We start from the raw sequence: 15,699 nt of genomic DNA, 5'->3' as shown, positions 1-15,699 counted from the left end.
TGCTTATGTAATCCCTATTTTAATTCATGGCAGAGGTCTGGGGAGGGGAAGTGTTTGTTCAAAGTGCAACTAAACAAGTGCATTTAGCTTTTCCTTTCAAAAGAGCATTTCAGGATTTTTTTATATTATTATTATTATTAATTATTATTATTATTATTATTATTATTATTATTATTATTATTATTATTATTATTGTTGTTGTTGTTGTTGTTATTTTCCAAGAGTCATTTTAAACAGGCTGTTGAGCCTCTGAGTATCATAAATCAGAAATGAAAACATGACAAGGTTTGATACATTGCTGTAGGCAAATGCAAGTACACCATTCCCCTTGTCTTCGTTTTTGATGTCTGTATAATGCATGGCAAAGTAGTTTGGAGAGCATGGAACATCCCTTTTGGCTTCCTTTTTAAAATAAGAAAAAAAAGTAATTAAAGTAAAGGGCTAGGGAGAATTTTTAATGCAAACCTAATTTATGCATCCCGAACCAATACTTTATGCTTTCTGAGACCAAATAACAATGCAGCCAGTTATATATGCATTTGTGCTACTGTTTCTAAAAAGCTATGTCTTCTGAAAGGGGCATTGTGAAAATGCATTGTGAAAAACTTGGTCCTATGCTTTGTATTCTGGAATCCAATTAATTAGCAAGAATCTCATGAAAATAACCTGTTCTCCAAGGGTTATGTTCTTTCAGGTGAATTTCTCTCCATAAGATCTATCCTTCACCATCAAGATTAGAGACAAGAGCCTGGAATCTTACAGTACTGGTCCATTCTGGCCTCTGGCAGAACAGTAGGATGCTCATAACACTTATCATTTCTTTTTCTCTTTCCTCATCTCCAGCCTGAACTGAAGAGAAGGGTCTCCAGCATAGATCATATGTCTAGTGAAGACTTATTGATAAACTGGGTTAGATCAGCAAATAATTCATGTCCTTTTTTCTGGGAAAGAAACAGTTCAAATCATCCAAATTAAATAGGGCTTAGTTGTAAGTGAAGTACTGTCAATAGATCATCACTATTTTTCTTCTGTTATGGGCTGGTGTATATGCTTGTCTAGTTGTTGGTAACTTTCCACTGTTTTAATTCGTATTTGTACCTAGTTTAAAAATGTTGTTTCCAGAAAGCTGACTGTTGTTAGAGGGCAGAGCTCTATGGGAGAGAAGTCTTGAGGGCCTCAGCAAATATTTTTAAGCAAGTTCAGAACTAATTTCATAAGGCGACTGGCCTTGGTGTTGTTTTGCCTTTGCCAAGGCAATGCTGGTGTTTGCACCAGGCTGGGTGAAATAAACAATGTTTTCTTGTCATTAGAAAAGAGGCCTGCTGTGAAGTATAGTATTTCAATGTCTTCTTGAGCAAAATTGTGAATAATTTAGTTGTTAGACTCCAGGGGTCTGCCTTTATTTGGAGGCTGCCTTCTGTTGAGACGTGTAGTGCTCTGCTCAGAAAGTCAAAATTAGCTGGAAAATAAGGCTAGCTAGTAGCTAAGGGTAATAAGCTGAACTGGATTGAGTAAAAAGATAAAAGATGAAATGAATGATGTGATATTGATAACCATCATTTCACACCAGGGCAAAAAAGATTTAGCACAAATCCTTAACAGGATACATAATATCACATGTGGGTCTCTTTTTCTTTCTAATAGCTGACAGGAATAAAACTGTGCCACTGCAATTCACATTTATCCAGCTGTTTTGGATCTTATTATAAAGGTTGCCATGCCCAGCAATTCTGTTGGGTATCTCTGGAAATTAAAACTCCCCTGCTTTCTTTGAGGTGAGAAGCAAACACATACATTGGATAACAGGTGAGTGTGAAGTAGCTTTGATTTCCTTCATGGAAAGAGATTTGCTCCATGAAAGTTATGTGATTTATTGTACTGAAACAAAGGACAGACCATTTTCCCCCCAGTGAAGCAAGACATGTGGTACGAAACTACTTCAGGTCTGAGTTGCAGGTTTAAGTCCTTCTCAGCATTCTCTCTTAGCACAAATGCAGGACAGACTCCAAGGCAAATGAAACAACATTATCACTGAGTTTTCTTCCTAGAAGGTCCCTTTGCTGTGGGGAATGGCTTCTTTCAAACCTCCACCAAAGTGGAGGCCCTCCCCTAAGTGTCCCACCACTCTGCATAATAAGATAGCCAGAACATTACACCAGCAACAACAAAAGAATTCTCCAAAGGCATACATTTGAATAGCATTTGCATATATTAATTCTGCTGCAGGAAGGGTCTTATTCCAATTTAAGGATAAATACTTTCAGGAAGAAAGATGTTATCTACTTTTCCACTTGCTTCTCTGAGGTGCCAGATTCAATATGACATCGATGAATGTCAGTGATACGCTCTGTTGTGGTGATGGGATTTGTGGCTTTGATCACTGACTTTGGTAGAGTGCCAGGAGATCTGGTGTTATATGTTGGCAAATATGCCTCATCACTGATGGAACTCTGTTGTGTAAGGATTCTATGTGATAGGTAACATTCTACATTAGACAATTAACAGAAGCAGTCTGACACGATGAGATACAGCAGGCAATGAAACAGGGAGGCAAGCCACATATTTATCTAGACTAGCCTACACATTTATTTATCACAAGAAGTGGTAGGCCTAGAAAACATAGCATTCATAGATTTTTTTTTACCTCATCTACAGTAAATCTAGAAGGGTTAAATATGACCTGATAGAGACTGGCAGGAGATCCAAAGCTGTCTCAATCCAGCAGAATCTAAAAGTTGGCTTTGATCCAATACCTGTCTAACCAGCTTTCCCCACATATTCAGAGTTCTGAAAGCTGAGCTGAACTTCCAATTATGGTGGCAAACTATAGAAGTGTAACATTCCATTAGCCCAAGAGAGAGGAAAGTTAATGCTTATGGCGGGTCACAGGAAAGAAGCTGAAAGCTGATCAAACACATGAAGGCTGAGCATGGTAAGTCTTGGCACCCCAAGACAGCTGTGATGGCAGGGACTCTAAGGAAATGATCAAACGCATTGGCAGCTCCAGGTCAGCATCAGATGATATCTGAAAGCTGATCATCCTATTCCCGTGATGGTGAACCTATGGCACATGTGCCAGATGTGGCACGCAGAGCTCTCTCGGTGGGCACACACACCATTGCCAGCTGCTCTTCTGGTTTTTGGTCTTCATGGGAGCTGGAGCGCCAGAAAATGGCAAAAAAATGGCCTGAAAACAGCCCAGAAAATGCCCCCCAAAATGGCCAAAAAAGAGGCATGTGCGCACACACACACATGCATTGTGCATGCACGCACGTTCTGGCACACACACACATGCATTGTGCATGCACGCACGTTCTAGTTTGGGCACTCGTTGCCGAAAAGGTTCGCCATCACTGTCCTACTCCAAACTTCTGCATGTACAGAATTGAAATTGTGACTCAGTACATGGTTTCTAACAATTCCAGAAGTAGTAGAAAAACAACTGAATCTGTAGAAGCCTTTAGAGTCTAGAAAGCTTGTTGAAAAGTGATGAGGTCCTTGAAGCTGGATTTATACATTCAATTCAAATCTTTGTTTCGATTGAAGAATCTGCTTAAGTGGTGTCCCCACAATCTACATATGTGGTTCCAAAACTGGGTTTAAACTCATGTTGGCTAAATCACCTCTCCAAGTAAATGATTGCACAATGAAAAGGTGCGTGTCTGTCAGGAATAGAAAACTAAAATATTTTCATCTGTCTTCTTTTTACTGAAGTCAGCTTTTAGAATTCTGGGTGCTCCCACCTGAAGATGAAACTGGTACTAGCCAAACACCTTAGTTGCTGATAGATTCAGTGTGTATTGTGCATTTCTATTTTGTTAATGATTCAAGCTTTCCAGTGGGCACAATATCTATGCTATTATAAAATGTGCTTAGGGGATTGCTTATTAAGTTCCCCCCCCCACATCCTCACATGTTTAGGTTGCAAATATTTTTGCTGAGAAGACTAATTTAGAAGTAACTTGTAAACTTCCTAAGTACAGGCAGGTTTTGATGACCGAAAGTGTTTGACCTGATAAGATCACTGTTATACCTCACCAGGGCTCAAGGTTGACTCAGCCTTCCATCCTTCCGAGGTTGGTAAAATGAGGATCCAGATTGTTGGGGGCAGTATACTGATTCTGTAAACCACTTAGAGAAGGCTGGAAAGCACTGTGAAGTGGTATATAAGTCTTGGCCACCTTGAGTTGCCATGTGCAAATAGATAGCAATATAAATTCAATAAATAAATAAATAAATTGCTGTTGCTATTGCTATATGCATTCATATTACAGATGCATAAGAGCATATGCTTATGCACATTTGAATCAATGCTTAAGCCTCTCCATTTGAGCAGCAGCTGCCTCTCTTTTCTATGAAAAGGGCTCCTTCACAGTCTTGATGTATCAAATGAATCTTAACTATCTTAACTAGAATACCTACTTTTGACCTGAATCAGAACATGAACTTTAGAAATTCACTGGCTCCATCAAAAGAATGCAACTGAGTACATCTTTCGATTGTCGAAAAATACATCCTGATGACCTTACTTGTGTGGGTAGATCCAGTGTTAGTAAGGGATGAAAAGAAAAGACAGAGTGAAAAAAGCTGTTTTTATTATAAATCTATAAGAAATAAATAAATAAAAAACCCTACCTGACAAAGCTGCCAGAGAGTCTAAGAAGTTTGACATTCAATGACACTCAATTCTATTCCGCTTATATTAAAACCAGAGAACTCCTTTAATAATTCTCCATTATTCTCCTTTAATAATAAAAGAAAGGAGTAGGAGTTTCCCTTTGTGCCATCATCACTGAACATCTGGTGGACTAAGATCGGCCCCCTTGTGCTAATAAGATACGATTGTGAACAAGAACAAAGTAAATCAAACCAATGCTTTTAGTTTGATGTAGTGAGTTCATCCATCAACAAAACTCTTGCTTCCTTTCTCTAAACATTTTGGATGTCTTTTGAAGGAGATTTTGTGGTATGGGACTAATGAGAACACTGGGTGAAACCAAGCTTACAGTAGGTATAGAAGCCTGCCCATACAATAACAGACACCACTCTTAATTGATAATGACTGTAGCTTTTCATTAAATGAAGTTTAATGAAATATTGATTGTATTTAATTCTAAAATTACAGGTAGTCCTCAATTTACAATCATTCCTTTAGTGACTGTTCAAAGTTACAAAAGCACTGGAAAAAGAGACTTGTGACGATTGCAGATGTCTATGGAGATTCTGAATCATCCAGGTCATGACTGTCCCAAATATGCTTTTCAAAAGGCAAGTGGACTTTCTTAGGGTTTTTTTTTCTTAAAAATGTTTCACTTCTCATCCAAGAAGTGAACTGAAGAAGCTTCTTGGATGACAAGCGAAACATTTTCAAGGAGAAAAACTGAGGAAGTCCAGTTGCCTTTTGGAAAGCACTTTTGAGAATGAACATTGTAGTACCCTTGTGGTTGTGTGATCAAAATGAGGATGCTTGGCAACTGGCATGTATTTATGATGGTTGACATGCAGGGGTGTCAAATTTGCATTGTCACATCATCGCGTGATGTATTGCGACTTTTTCCCCCTCGCTAAACTGGGGGTAGGCGTGGCCAGCATGTAATGCATCCGGTCCGCCATCCATGAGTTTGACACTCCTGCTGTAGTGTCTTGGGCTCATGTGATCACCTTTTGCAACCTTCTGTCAAGCAAAGTCAATTGGGAAGTCAGTTTCACTTAACAACTGTGTTACTAACTTAACAACAGTGGTGATTCAGTTAACCGTGGCAAGAAAGATTGTAAAATGGGGCCAAACTCACCTAACACCTCACCTCTTGCTTAGTAATGGATATTTGGGGTTCAATTGTAGGTGTAAGTTGAGGACTACCTATTTTTCATATCCTCAGTTATATGGCATGTTATTATGGCAAGTGAATCTGTATACTACTGAAATTCTCCGTGTTTATCTGTTTGCCAAAATAGTTCATTACACTCCAACAATTGTTAAATCGAGGAAACTGAAATCCACTAATATAAAGAATGTGTAAAAAATCTGGGACCTATTACTTTTGTGGAATTTAAATTACCACAATATTCAAACCAGTTTTATTCACAAGTTGTTGCTACTTCAACATCTTTGCTGTTGCATGATACTCTCTGCCAGCTTCTCACAAGCAGAGTCAATGGGGAAGCTGGCAGGAAGTTGTAACTGTTCCTGTTCCCACTGTTTGTTTGCCCTGCCTCTTTATCTGTTTAGGTAAGTAAATATTGACATTATTGAAGTTTGTTTACCAATACACTTATTTTTTTCTATTTATGATATATACTCTCCTTAGATCAGGGGTGGGCAAACTATGGCCCGCGGGACACATCCGGCCCGTTGGTCATTTTAATACGGCCCGCCTCTGAAAAAAAATATTCCCCTCTGGAAAAAAAATTGGGGCCGGCCAAAAGAGACCCCGCGCCGCGCGCCAAAAAATTGCACACACAACACGGAGCTGGGCAGCCGCTTCCCTGGTAGCGGGGCCAAGGCCACCACCCGGGGAACGCCCACTGCTTTCCCTCGCCAAGGCTGGGCGGTGGCGTGTTGCCCTGCGCTGCGTGGCCCCTGCCTGGCAGCGTGCTTCTCAGCTGGTCTCCTCCTCCTCAGCCATACAGAACAAACAGGCAGAGAAGGAGGAGACCAGCCGGCTGGTTGGGGAAGCTTTCTGCGCCGAAAGAGGCAGCTACTAATCTCCGGCTTTGCTCCGCTTCTCCAATGGTCCGGCACCACCCTGTTCTTCTTGTGCTGCGAAAGAGGCGGCTAATGATCTCCGGCTCCGCTCTGCTTCTCCAACATCCGGCGCCGCCCTGTTCTGTGTCAGGCCCAGCAAGTCTGAGCAGCCTGGCGCACAGAACAGGGCGGTGCTGGATGTTGGAGAAGCAGAGCGAGCCAGAGATCATTAGCTGCCTCTTTGGCAGCACAAGAAGCCTCCTCAACTGGCCAGCTGCTCTCCTCCTTCTCTGTCTGTTTGTTCTGTATGGCCGAGGAGGAAGAGACCAGCCGGCTGGTTGGGGGAAGCTTTCTCGCCCGAAAGAGGCAGCTACTAATCTCTGGCTTTGCTCCGCTTCTCCAATGGTCCGGCACCACCCTGTTCTATGCGCCGGCTGCTCGGACTTGCTGGGCCTGACACCTAGAACAGGGCGGCGCCGGATGTTGGAGAAGCAGAGCGGAGCCGGAGATCATTAGCCGCCTCTTTCGCAGCACAAGAAGCCTCATTGCACTGACCAGCTGCTCTCTTCCTTCTCTGCCTGTTTGTTCTGTATGGCCGAGGAGGAGGAGACCAGCCGGCTGGTTGGGGGAAGCTTTCTGAGCCGAAAGAGGCAGCTACTAATCTCCGGCTTTGCTCAGCTTCTCCAATGGTCCGGCACCACCCTGTTCTGTGTCAGGCCCAGCAAGTCCGAGCAGCCGGCGCACAGAACAGGGCAGCGCCGGATGTTGGAGAAGCAGAGTGGAGCCAGAGATCATTAGCCGCCTCTTTCGCAGCACAAGAAGCCTCCCCCAACTGGCCAGGTGCTCTCCTCCTTCTCTGCCTCCTTCTCTGCCTCTCCCCTCTTGCTCCTCACAGTTGCCCTGAGCTGGTGCGGTTCTTTACTTGGGCAGCCAGACGCCCGCAGCAGCGCCCGCAGCAGCAACAGGCAGTTCTGCCCGGGCTCTGCTCAGGTGTTCGGCTGGGCTGTCAGGAGTTGCTACCGCCGGCGCAGCTCCGCGCGGCTCCAGTCCCGCGTTGCCTTGGGAAGGGAAAGGCAAAACCAGGAGCCGCTGAGCCTGAACCTCCGGTGCCGCTGCTGCCGTTGCAAAGCACCGCCACGGCTCTTCCTTTTTGCCTTTCCCTTCCCGAGGCAACGTGGGACTGGAGCCGCGTGGAGCCGTGCCGGCAGTAGCAACTCCTGACTCAGGGGGCCTCCGAGGGGAGGGGAAGGAGGAGAAGAAGGGGGGAAGGGGGGGCGATTCCCAAAAAATCTTGTGCTGACCCGGCCCGTCTGTCAAATTTTAAAAGTGAATGCGGCCCCCCGAGCCAAAAAGTTTGCCCACCCCTGCCTTAGATGATCATAGGATCCTCCAGCATTGTGGTTAACAATCTATAGTCGGCATAAAATTTAATGTTCATTCTGATCACATCAGATTGCACATATTACCTTTGTCTCAAAAGATGATCCAAAGGGCCACAGGATTATCTAGTATTTTATAATATCCTCAAGCACCCTTTATTGGTGTATTGCAGAGGGAGACCAATTATGATGGGCAATTGTTGAGAAATTGTGACTTACCACTAATTATGTTGTGTTCCTTTTGGGAAAATAAAACAAATTCCAATATTTTTACAGAACACTTCATAAACTATTGATCGAGGAGATCCAGAAATACAGTCACTTCTACTGAGATTCAGAAATCTTACTCTTCTAGCATAAGTCATTCAGGAATGTGACCAGTATGTCCGGTTCTGCCATCTGTCTGCTGTGATTTAAAAAGTAATTGATTGTACTGTGCAATGTATATGTCTAGATCAGGAGTGTCAAACTCATGTCATCATGGCGGCATCATGTGACACGTTAGGACTTTTTCCCCATTCGTTAAACTGGGCATGGGCATGGCCAGCACATGACACACCTGGCCCATGGGCCAGGAGTTTGACAGCCCTGGACTAGAGGGAAATAATTTTCAAGTTTCCTAAACCCATAGCCTAACTTTCTTAATTATTATTATTTCCTTGTGAGGAAATGTCTCCCCCTCTCTTGCTGGTGATAAATGGAGATTTGCATTTGGAAGATCACAGCTTTGGATCCAGCTGGCTTTCAGTCCTCTGTTCTAACCCTTCCAAGAAGAGAGATTTGGGCTTTCATGTTTGACTTGTCTCGTAGATCTATTTTCAAGAGATTTAGAAATGCTCCTTTTAGCCTCTTCTGATCTGGAACTTGCAGAGTCAGATGCGACTGCTCAAAAAACACATGTCAACTCAAAGAGTTACTTTTGAGCAATGAGTGAATGCTTCTATTTATTTATTTATTTATTTATAAATTCATCTCATGTCACCACAAAAAAAAAAAAAAAAGCTATTCAGAACTGCCAATTAAGTTGAAGCATTTTCCCTCAATGCAGGAAAAAGCACAAAGACATTTATGTGCTCCTATTCCTTCCATTTTTCATACCAAATTTTTACTTATTTTCTCCATTCTCTCCCTCAAAGAGACAAGTCAATACAAGCATAGCTGGCACACAAAACTGATTATAGGATAATTTATGTTTGCCCGATGAAATAAAATCCATCATGGCTGTTAGGGAGCAATAGCATTAAAAGGCTGCAAGTTGACATTCCAGGACTCTCCAAAATAGATTTTTCAAAAACAGAGTTGAAGTAAGCATCTGTCATACCCTTAGGTTTTGCAATTTCCAAATTTACTCCATGACGTGGAGTTACTTCCTTTGGCCTGTCTTTTGATACACAGAATAAAAAGGACATGATTAAGCTGTCATGTTCCCTTTTAGAGAGTTTCTGCAGGGTGACCATTAAACCACTATGTCTGATATCGGTTTATGTAGCATGAATAAAATTTCATGAGAAGCTACCTGGGGAGGAGCACAGTTGCCTCAAAATGAGGTGTAAATCTGATGCAAATTAATTGGTTGGCTTTCTACATCTATACTTGTTCCTACACAAAGAACAAGTAACTCCCCTCATCAAGGAATTAAGTTTGGGAACAAAATTAAGATGATATACTGGATAGTTGGCTAGACTTTTCACTCATGGCAGAGTCCATTAAATTGCTGAGTTCATGCCTTTCCTCAATTGTTAATGTTTTATGCCACCTGACATTGACTCCTACAACCTGTAGAAGCCTCTTGAATTTCTGCCATACTGAAGGCTTTCTGTTTTGCTAGGAACTTCAGATTGTACCTCTTAAGCGTAAACAGAACTATCAAAGGTCTCCTATACAGTAAGTACTTTGCTGATTGCCATTGTAAAACAAAACTTGGATGCCAAGTTTATTGCCCCACTCCGCTGTTACACAAAAAATAAAGTCTGTAGCTTTCAACTGCACCTTCCAATCACATTAAAGATATATCTGATTTCCCACCATTCCCTCCTCCTTTACCCTTTGCATGTCTTTTTCCGACTATCTTTTCTCAACTTGATGGAAGGAATTAAGAATCAATGGATGTCAACCATCAAACAACATCTACTTATCCCAGGTTCTTGGGAAGAATTCAATACAGTAGGTACATAAAAGTGCCAAATCCAATCTAAACATCAGTACGATGAATCATAATAATACAAATAGAAAAGAACAAGTGTGGAAAAGAAAGCAAAGGTAGTGCCAATATTCATAGCCACCTTGGTACAAACTAAAACAACTGGAGCACCACTTGAATACCATTGGCATTGACAAAATCACTATCAGTCAATTGCAAAAGGCAGCTTTACTCAGAACAGTTTACATCCTGCGATGATCCCTCTAATACCACAAAACACCAACATCTGCCTATCCAGGGTCCTTGGGAAGGACTCAATAGGTTAATAAAAGTGCCAAATTTGGTCTGTACATCTGGCTGACTGCGCAACAAACATAATAATGTTACAGGGAGGAAAAGAGGTAGCAACATATCTATTTAGCTTCCGTATGTATTTTAATGATAAGCTAATTATACAAGTTGAGACAGAACACTAACTGGTATATATATATATATATATATATATATATATATATATATATATATATATATATATGTGTGTGTGTGTGTGTGTGTGTGTGTGTGTGTGTGTGTGTGTGTGTGTGTGTATGTATATATATATATATATATATATATATATATATATATATATGATGTGCCGGATCAAAATGTTTGCATCTGCCGAAGAAAAGATTGCAGATGTGTCTGTCGTCCAAACAAAGGTATCTTTTGACTTAGCGCTGATCTCACTTTTTCACAAACAGCAGCAGAGCAATTCAGTAATACCCATGATCGCTTAGTTCTATATGTGTCATGCTCAGTTACACTTTACCATGTTGAAGAAACACATGCAAATATCATAGATTGGTTGCATACTACGTAGTTGATAAGTGTCTTCCCCCAAACTGGCAAGAACTTACATATTGGGAAAAAAAATAGAAGCTGAATAGTCAAGACCTTGTTGATGATCCAAGCTCTGTAAAGGACCTTGGAATACTCATCTCTAATGATCTAAGTGCTAGAGCCCACTGTAACTACATAGCCAAAAAGGCATTAAGAGTTGTTAATCTAATCCTACGTAGCTTTTTCTCTGGTAATATCACACGAGTAACTAGAGCATACAAAACATTTGCTAGACCAATACTTGAATACAGCTCATCAGTCTGGAACTCAAATTACGTATATGATATTAACACAGTTGAGAAAGTCCAGAAATATTTCACAAGAAGAGTTCTCCACTCCTCTACTCATTGCAGAATACCTTATGCCACCAGACTTGAAATTCTACACCTAAGAAAACCTTGAATGCGTATACGCCGTCTTCGGTCTGATCTAAGTATGGTATATAAAATCATACATTGCAATGACTTACCTGTCAATGAATACTTCAGCTTCAACCATAACAACACAAGAGCAAACAATAGATACAAACTCAAGGTTAATTGCACCAAACTTGATTGCAAGAAGTACGACTTCAGCAACAGAGTGGTCAATGTCTGGAATACTCTACCTGACTCTGTGGTTTCTTCCCCAAACCCCAAAAACTTTAACCTTAGACTGTCTACTATTGACCTCACCCCTTTCCTAAGAGGGCTGTAGGGGGCGTGTATAAGTGCACCAACGTGCCTACCGTCCCTGTCCTATTGTTTCTTTTATTTTTCTTATATATACCCATTTCATGTATTCATAACTATGTATATACTTATACCTATTATCTTGTAAGCGATTGACAAATCAAATAAATAAAAATAAATAAATAAGAGAAGATGGGCCTAGAATATCTATTTTTTATTATTAACCTTATTAACTGAATACTACTTGTCTCTATGAAGAATCTCAAAATAGTTCTGAGAGCTGTCTTTGCTACTTCTAAGTTCAGTAAAATGGTGCAATTACATTACTTTAAAAAAGAGTCTCAAAGACTTAGATGGTCCATTAGTGAAGCCGTTGTTACCCAGATTAATTACAATATGGAATTTAAAGGAATGAATAGTGCCAGGGCTTTTCAGCTGCCAAATAACCTTATGAACTTAAAATATAAATGGAATAAAGTGGAGAAAATGTGCCATAAATGATAAATCTTTCTCGGGCCAAAAGAGATGGATTGGATAAATTGTCTACCTCTAATTTTGGTAATTCAGTGACAGTGTGATGAGGTGATAATTTTTCTCAGCATGGGCCCCAGACAACACTTTGCACAACCTTTCAAAATTAGCCCCGCGGAGAACTTGTACTTATCCAGCAATTGAAATTTGGCTTGAGAAAAATTCATTGGAGTACAGAGAGAATTTTGCAGAGAATTTTGTCCTCTTCCTGTGTATCACTGTACTAGCATTAACAACAAAACTATCTCTGTAGGTAGTAACTACTACATTATTATGATGGTTTCACCTGCACTAATGTATTTTGCTACATATGGGCAACAGCGTCTCTGTTCAAGCCACAAACAACAGAGTGGTCAGCTAAAGGGATTTAAAAAAAAAACAGCAAAGAAATCTGTGGTGATGAAGTATTCCTCAGGAAGAGATACAGGCAGGAACAGATATGGAGAAATGAAACCAGGAAACTAGAAGGAAGAAAAAGTTCCATCATTATGCTATGTACATATTGAGTCAAAGTAAACTATTGCAAAATAGTTTCAAGCTTTCTTGTTAATTCAGTTGTAGGAAGTTAGCACCCACACCTCTCCTAGAAAAATGACATATCCTAGGAAATATTAAAAAGGCAGAATATTTCACCTAAAAAAGAAGTAGAAACTCAGAGAGGAAGAAGCTCACCCCCACCTTTGTTAATGGGCGGGCCATTAAGGCTTGGGCCAGAGTATTCTACATAACAAAGGCCTCTACCCATCTCACCACCTGACCTGGGAAGATTGCATCAGGGTTTGCCACGTGGTCCAGACAAAGCCTACAAAGTTAGCTAAGACACCCTGCCCCTGGGAGTCTGACAGCCAATGGGATATATTTCCTACACTGGAATAGGAAGCATTAAGGTGGGTCCCAACAGAGGGTATATAACTAAGGGTCTCCTAGCACCTTGCCCCTTCTTTTCCTTCACCCAACATCTTGAAGCATGGGATCGTCCTTTTCACTTTGGAGCTCCAAGCCATGTGGTCCTGTCCACCATTAAACCATCTTTCCAAACAGCCTCCATGTTTCCAGTGTCTTTTTTCCCACTTGGAACTGAACCCAGAAGGATATTTCTTCCAACACAATAATAAAAAATATTCAAGAAAAAAGGTTGAATGTGATTGATTACATTTAGATGCATAGGTTAGGCCTAACTTAAGACTGATCGATTCAAAGCATATATTAAAGATCAGGGTTTTGGATTGTAGCTATGTCTTGTCATTTTGACTCCTTTCACATACTTATATTCATTTATTTATATTTCACATTCTTAATTGCCCATCTCCCTCAGAAAGGGGGTCTGGATTGTATATAGTTTTAGTGTCCTTTTGTGGACAGTTCTGAGGTGTGATGCTTGGTTACTATTAGGATTGCTTTATCCTTGCTGAAAAACATATCAATTGTTGTGCTTCGCATTTTTGGAAATAGAGGGGCTTGCTGTTAAAATAATTGTATCTTTTCTTTCACATTGCAGGATCTCTATTTCTCTAAGCAATCTATCCAGTGTGCCATTAGATTAAGGTGTTAGGCTAATTATGCAAAAAAGAACAGTAATTCACCAATGTAGATATTTTAAAGCTTGGACATTTCCAGGAACAGCTGATCAAGAAAACATTGTCCTTTATGTTAACATGCCTTTCTGAGGCAGAATGCTGAATGTCTGTGGAGATTTCAGTCATCCAGGTCATGGTTGTCCCAAAGGTGCTTTTTCATGAGGCAACTAGACTTTTTTTTGTTTTTCCTTGAAGACATTTCTCTTCTCATCCAAGAAGCTCCTCCAGTTCTGACTGAATAGTGGTGGTGGTGGGGGACAGAACTGAAGAAGTTCTTGGATGAGAAGCACAATGTCTTCAAGAAAAATAAAGAAAGTCCAGTTTCTTTTTTTTTTTTGAAAAAGCACTTTTGGGACACAGGATGCTGGTCAAAAGCTGGATAGCAATAGCACTTAAGACTTATATACCACTTCACAGTGCTTTACAGTAAAGCAGTTTACAGAGTCAGCATATTGCCCCCATTAATCTGGGCCCTCATTTTACTGACCTTGGAAGGATGGAAGGCTGAGTCAACCTTGAGCCGATCAAAACTGAACCACTGGTGTGGGCAGTGATTTAGCCCTGCAGTATTCATTTTAACAATTGCGCCACCTTGGCTCTTTGCTCTGCAACAGCACATATTATTAATACAGGGTGATGAGGAGTTTCATGATGAGTGAAAACGAATAGCAGGCACTACAGTTATTTTTTCCCTTCTCTCCCATGTTTGTAGAATCCTGTCAGGGCTAACAACTTAATTGCTTCACTATTATGGATGCACTCATGGGGGGAGGGGAATCTCCCCCCCCCTTCTTAGAAAGAATACCATGTAACCCTAGAGTATTTTTTTAATCAAATTCTGAGGTTAGCAAACAAGCAAACTCAAATCGTGAAACTGAAGCAGAAATTCCACTATAACAATGTTGTCATTGTGTTGGGACACATTAAGCAACTCGGCAGCAAGATATGGCTTGTTTTGTAATGATAATATGCAGGGCAATTGTGTGCCATTTTACATGATAATGTGCTACTATAAACCCAACCATATTCAGCCCTCTATGAAAATGAATGGCAGGAATAATGATGCATTTTGAATTTCCCCTAAACAGGTTTAAAATGTCTCCATTTAAATTGTGCCAAATGGATTTCATTTGCATAGAAATTTCACCTGAGTTTAAACGCAGTTTTCATTATGGAACAGAATTACCATCCCATCTTGATCAAACTAGTCCATTTCCTTGCTGGGTCATTCCAAAAGCCACTGTGATGCTATCTATTTTTGTAGTGGCATTGGCAGCTGCAGAGACACCTTCAGCTTGTTTGATTTCTAGCCATTCAAAAAGATTGCTTCAACTCAAAGAATTAGCAGCTCCCACATACATCTCTTATACAGTCATTTATGCAGGCAGTGATAACTTTCAAGATTAAAACTATGCCAGTTCTATTCCAGTTTTCTTATTTTGCAACTGATTAAGAGTATCACTACACAGAGTTTTGTTTTGTATTAACAGCAACAATTGACACAGGAATTTGCTGCTACATGTGGCTTTGCAACATAGAGGTTGCAATCTTACAATCGATCCCCCATTGGTCACTTGCTGGACATGGTCTCCAACCTCTGTGCTACACAGTCCACACCATATTATCGCCCTCTTTCATCCCCTTCCAAATGCATGCTCTGCTCTCATTTCCTTACTTAGATAGATTGCAAATCTTGATTGCTCTTCAGGCTCTTAAGCGTCCCCATTGTGGTGGGCAGCATATGATCTGATGAGGCACCTGCTATGTTGTCCTGGAAGAAAGGCAACATGTAAGTCTTCTGTGGTGTCTCAGTAAGGATAATTCCTGTTTCTGT

This window comes from Notechis scutatus, chromosome 1 (assembly GCF_049901735.1).
Source record: "Notechis scutatus isolate UNSWTSFEM ecotype Mainland chromosome 1, rNotScu1.2, whole genome shotgun sequence".
NCBI classification, from domain to species: Eukaryota; Metazoa; Chordata; class Lepidosauria; order Squamata; family Elapidae; genus Notechis; species Notechis scutatus.
The sequence above is the reverse complement of the archived record's forward strand: the minus strand, read 5'-3'. Positions refer to the sequence as shown.